The 5,978-nt window shown below is 36.5% G+C and overlaps 1 pseudogene; it reads left to right on the top strand.

Moving 5' to 3' along the window:
• The first annotated feature begins 5,176 nt into the window (after positions 1-5,176).
• On the top strand, positions 5,177-5,505 carry LOC101286894 (60S ribosomal protein L35a-like; annotated as a pseudogene).
• The last annotated feature ends 473 nt before the right edge of the window (positions 5,506-5,978 follow it).

Genomic DNA, 5,978 nt, shown 5'->3' on the forward strand with positions numbered 1-5,978 from the left:
TTCAGAGGAAAGGCATATTTTTCCTTGGCTTTTCCCAAGCTTGCTGTCTTAGTGAATTGTGACCAGTATTGGCCCAAAGTATTGATTTTCCCACCTCCTGTTTTTATCAGCCGTCCTTTGGAAAATACTTGCTTCAGGCACCTGCTACAGAAACAGCCCATGTGACTAAATCAGTGGGATTTTTTCTCTCCCATTCATCTTAACAAAAGGACTTGTAGCTTACTTGTGTCTTTTCAGAGCCTAACATTTTACTCATGTCTGAGCGAACTTTAGGTTAGTATTACACGCAAACAATATGGAATACATTTTTTGCTGTTAATTTCAGAATCTTAAGACTGATTCTTACAATTTTCTCTCTTTGTTCCTCCCCTATAGCAGTTACTATTAGCCAGCAGGAGAAACTCAGACAAACAAAAATAGATTACCAAATATCTTGCTTCTTGAGGGAGAAAACAACCTTCCTAGGAGAACATGTTTCCCCTTCATACGTAGATAGTGACAGTGACCAATTGTGCAGTGGCACATAATCACCCTGTATTCTGTTTTCTATTGATCTGACTCTCTGTATCAATGGGACAGAAGAAGGAAATAAAAAGACAATAGTCACTTCACTTCCCATTTGCTTTAGATCCACATAGTCATGCTGCAATAATAAGAAAATGGGTAACAAGATAAATATTTTTCATCTGCTAACAGGATAATATAATTGACTAAATTATATAATGCCACAAGAAAGATAAAAATTTAGACTGAATGTCAGGAAATGCTTCCTGATAATTAGAAATATTTGACTAATAGAAAGGCTCTCAGGAGAATGGAGAGAAGTTCTACCACTTGGAATATTTCAAATTAGATAAAAGCCAGAAAAATGAAGCTGGGCTTTTGTTTATATCTGTGTATCTCTAGGTTTTCCTTATCCAGACCACCCATTATATAAATGATAATATTCTTTTTTTTATATATCAGGGAATTAATTTATTGCTGCCAGAGAACAAATGCACACGTTTCCACTTTAAACAAATTATTAAATCTATTAAAAATTTTTTTTTCCAAGAAAGTCAAACTGAATTCCAGGAAAGCTTTAGATTATCCATAGTTGAGAGAGAAATATTCCTTTGTTATTTTGCACCTTTTCTACATGACATAAGATTTTGGCTTTAAATACAGACTGAGTTTTGATAAAGACATTGAAAATACTATTTCTTCATGTTGAGTAAATATATATTATTCATATATACAATAGTGTATTTATTTATTTTTATTCTTTTTTTTTAAACATCTTTATTGGAGTATAATTGCTTTATAATGGTGTGTTAGTTTCTGCTGTATAACAAAGTGAATCAGCTATACATATACATATATCCCCATATCCCCTCCCTCTTGCATCTCCCTCCCACCCACCCCTCTAGGTGGTGACAAAACACAGAGCTGATCTCCCTGTGCTATGCGGCTGCTTCCCACTAGCTATCTATTTTACATTTGGTAGTGTATATTTTACATTTGGTAGTGTATACATGTCAATGCCACTCTCTTACTTCATCCCAGCTTACCCTCCCCACCCCGTGTCCTCAAGTCCATTCTCTATGTCTGGGCCACACACCTACGGTCAACTAATCTACAACAAAGGAGGCAAGAACGTACAATGGAGAATAGACAGTCTCTGTAACAAGTGGTGCTGGGAAAGCTGGGCAGCTACATGTAAATCAATGAAATTAGAACATTCCTTCCCACAATATAAAACAATAAACTCAAGATGGTCTAAAGACCTAAATATAAGACATGACACCATAAAACTCCTAGAGGAGAACATAGACAAAATATTCTTGAACATAAATCATAAAAATATTTTCTTCAATCAGTCTCCCAACACAAAAGAAATAAAAGCAAAAATAAACAAACAGGGCCTAATCAAACTTAAAAGCTTTTGTACAGCAAAGGAAATGACTGGCAAAACGAAAAGACAACTCAGGGAATGGAAGTGTCTGGAGAAAGACAAATACTATATGATATTACTTATATGTGGAGTCTAAAAAAATAATACAGATGAATCTATATACAAAACAGAAATAGACTCACAGACAGAGAAAACTAACTTATAGCTACCAAAAGTGGGGACAGACAAATTAGGAGTATGGGATTAACAGATACAAACTGCTATATATAAAATAGATAACCAACAAGGATTTACTGTATGGCACAGGGTCTTATATTCAATATCTTGTAATAGCGTATAATCAAATATAATCTGAAAAAAAAATGAATCACTATGCTGCACACCTGAAACTAACACAATGTTGTAAATCAACTATACTTCAATTTAAAAGGATTAAACTTCCTTAAGATATCACTGTCTGTATTTTGAAAACATTTTTCTTTACTTCTCATCTTCATTAAAATTTGCCATGATTATTATTTTACTATTTAACATAAATAAGAAAGAATGTAAAAAAAGTGAGGTGCTCTCACTGAAGTATGTGTGTATGTTAGTGATGGTGTGGTTGGGAACAGAAGGGCAGTGACCCACCAACCTATTTTGAGCCATCTTCATAGATTTGGGGGCTGTTAAAAAAAAAATCTTAAAATTCATTTCCTGAGCAAATGGCCCAAGGAGGAACATACCGTTGGTGGGCATCTTGGAAGGAGATGGTACATCTTAATATGACAGCTTGTCTTTAAGATGATCTAACCACTTATTTGCATCAATTACTGGGTCACCAAACATTGTCTGCTTGATTCTTTTATAGACATGGTTGCTTGGGAGAGAACACACTGATCCCTTGAGGAGACTAATTTGGTCAATACTTCTTATGGTAGGTTAGAAGATAGGCATTTTATTTATCAGGTAGGCTCTTTGTATACTGAAATACAGATGTTTTGTGCTTGAGTCAACCTTGTGTGAATTTGATTCAAGTTGTTGAATTTGTGGAGCTGAAGTCCAACCCCTACCCAAAGGGTCACAAACTTACGTTCTTACAGGGCAGTTAAGTGAATGAACAGGGGCAGGGTGGGAACCACAGCAAAAAAAAAAAAAAAAAAATTGTTTGGCTTGAACCAGTGGTGACCATGTAGGAATGTGAGACCACCTGTGGTCAGATCCAGATTTTCAAGAGGAGATAAATATCCAGGGTTTTGTGGGAATACTACCGATATTTAAATATTTAAATATGCACAAATGTTCTAAAACAACAGCTGGAATAAACAAAACATGCTTGGAAGCAGGATCTGGCCTGTGTTGACTAGGAGATGACTTCTGCCCCAGGCCTTGTTCTAGAAAGAGGCAGTCCTGTTCAGCATTCTGAAAGCTTTCTTTGCTTACCACCAATGTGTGTCTAATCTGAGAATGAGCAATGAGTCTCATGATTTCAAGGGAAATTGTACAGTTCAGTTAGTTTCACAACTTTTATCTTAGACAAGTTAACAGAAGGTATTGAAATAAATAATTATAATACCAATGACAAATAATACTTTTTGTGTACACATACAGTGTTACAATTATATATTCACACACATATACCTGTACAGTCTATTTAGCCCAAGGAATAAAAGTCATTCATCTTGCTTTGCCATTTCTAATTAGAAATCCTAATATAAAAAGATCTGCAGTGGACAGGGACAAAGAATCTCCCCAGTACATACCATTAGACCTAATATTTCTTGACCTCTCTCAAGGTCATCTTTATCACAACACGTAGAAAGGTAGATGAATCCGTCCTTCAATAAATTGAATGGATGTTTTCAAAAGAAAAGTCTATGGCAATGCCTTTATTTGCCCTCAATAACTCATTGTTTCTTGTAACCTTCAGAGTTGTCCATTGATCTTATCGATTAACTTCTCCATGGGTGTGTATTCTGGCTGACCTGTTTGATCTGGAAAAAGTTATGCCTTTATCCATTGCCTAGATCAATGATTGCTGTATCTGTGTTTTCTGCCTCATCTGATGTCCAAACGTTGTTTCTTTTTACTTTATATACAATAAAAAATATAAAGAAAAATCAATAAAGTTAGTATTTTACTTAGTAAAAATCAAAAAATGGAGCAGGTAGGGAGGATTCCACTTAACTCTTAATTCAATGATGAATCTTAAAGGTGTTGCCCCATTGCATCTTGCCAATGATGAAAGTCAGTTCATTTGGTGGTGTTTATTAGGTTGTGCCCATAAGCTGGGAAAAACAGGTCAAAATCAAGTGCTTTACTTTCACTCCTCTGGTCCTACAGTGTGGAGTGGAGGAGGGAGACGATGCAAAGGTAGACTCATGACCTCTCTCATCTTGATTTCTTTCTCTGCCACATTGAGATGCAAATGAACCCTGACATTTTACCTACATTTCTTTCTCTTTTTCCTCCCTATCCATGTCTCTTTTTGTTCTTAAGCAGCTAATATGTTCAGGCTCTGCTGACACTTGCTGCCATAAATTGAACGATGTAGAACAGAACTCACACTGAAGTGTTGGATCTAGCGGGCTAATCAACCCAGAATTCGTATTTTAAAAGCATGGAATGGGGAATGATATAATTTAGTGGAATTAGTGCCTGATGGTCATGTCTCTGATTCTTAGATGAGGAAATAAGAGAGACAGAGAGAGAGAAAAAAATGCATTTGGGAATAGCTTTTATTATCATGTGGAAATCACATGCTGTATAGATCTCCAGAAGTTACTTATACTACATAATTGAAACTCTATACTCTTTGACTATCTACTGTATAGCATAGTGCCTATAGATCTCAGTACTGTATTGGATACTTAAAATTTGCTGAGAAGATAGATCTTATGTTTCTTACCACACATATACACGATATTATAATAAAAGGGGTGGAAAGAGACTTTGGGGCGTGATGGATGTCTTTTTGGCGTTCACAGCGGTGATGGTTTCATGGGTTTATATCTATCACCAAACTCATCGAGTTGTATACAATAAATATGTACAGCTTTTTACATGTCATTTATACCTCAACAAAGTGGTTTTAAAAAAATCACACCACTGCTTTCTGCATAATGCACTGCAAAAGCACAAACGATAAGAAAACTCTTGACCAAACTTAATCAAGCCAGTGAAGTAGCATCTTTCCAAAATGGAAATTGTTTGTGCCAGCAAACAAGCAGGAAGGCCTTAAAGACCCCACGTTAACAATTGTTATCGAAGGCTCCTGGGACCAGAACTTCTAAAACAACAAATATGTCTGAAAGGCTGTGGTCCAAGGGCATTTCTGCTGGCTATAAGTGGGGTATGGAACCAGAGGGAGCACACAGCTCTCCTGAAAATTGAAGGTGTATATACTTGAGATGAAACTGAATTCTATCTCGGCAAGAGATTTCCTTATGTGTACAAAGCAAAGGACAACACAGTAACTCCTGGTGGAAAATCTAACAAAACCAGAGTAATTTGGGGAAAGAACTCACGCTCATGGAAACAGTGGCATGGTTCATGCCAAAGTCTGAAACAACCTTCCTGCTAAGGCCATTGGACACAGAATCCATGTGATGCTGTACCCTTCAAGGATTTAAACTTATTGAAAAGTAAATAAAAAAGAGGGTGGATTTGTTCAAAAAAAAAAAAAGCAATTGTTATCCAGTATTGACATCAATCTGTGGTTGCTCATCCCAAGGAGACCTTGGACTTGAGTTGTGTTGTTCACTGCTGCACTGCAAGACCCAGCACAGTGCACTCAAGATATATTCACCGAATGAATGAATTCAAGAATGACTATAGCCCATGGAAGGTGAGAATTGCAACAGGGTCCCACAGAAAACCACAAGACTAACCATTCAGATGAAGAGTGAAAATGCAGGGGAACATGTGGCTGAGTCACATAGTAGCTGTATGACTTTGGGCAGGAGAATCAGTCTCTCTGAACCTGTGTGCTCAACTCTACAATACAAATGGCACTTATGTCAAAGGAGGCTTTGAATATTAACTGAGAGAAAGTGAGAGATGACACATGACCAAACTCGGGACTCAATTGTTATTTCCCTTTCCT

Source organism: Orcinus orca, chromosome 3 (genome assembly GCF_937001465.1).
Source record: "Orcinus orca chromosome 3, mOrcOrc1.1, whole genome shotgun sequence".
Lineage (NCBI taxonomy): Eukaryota > Metazoa > Chordata > Mammalia > Artiodactyla > Delphinidae > Orcinus > Orcinus orca.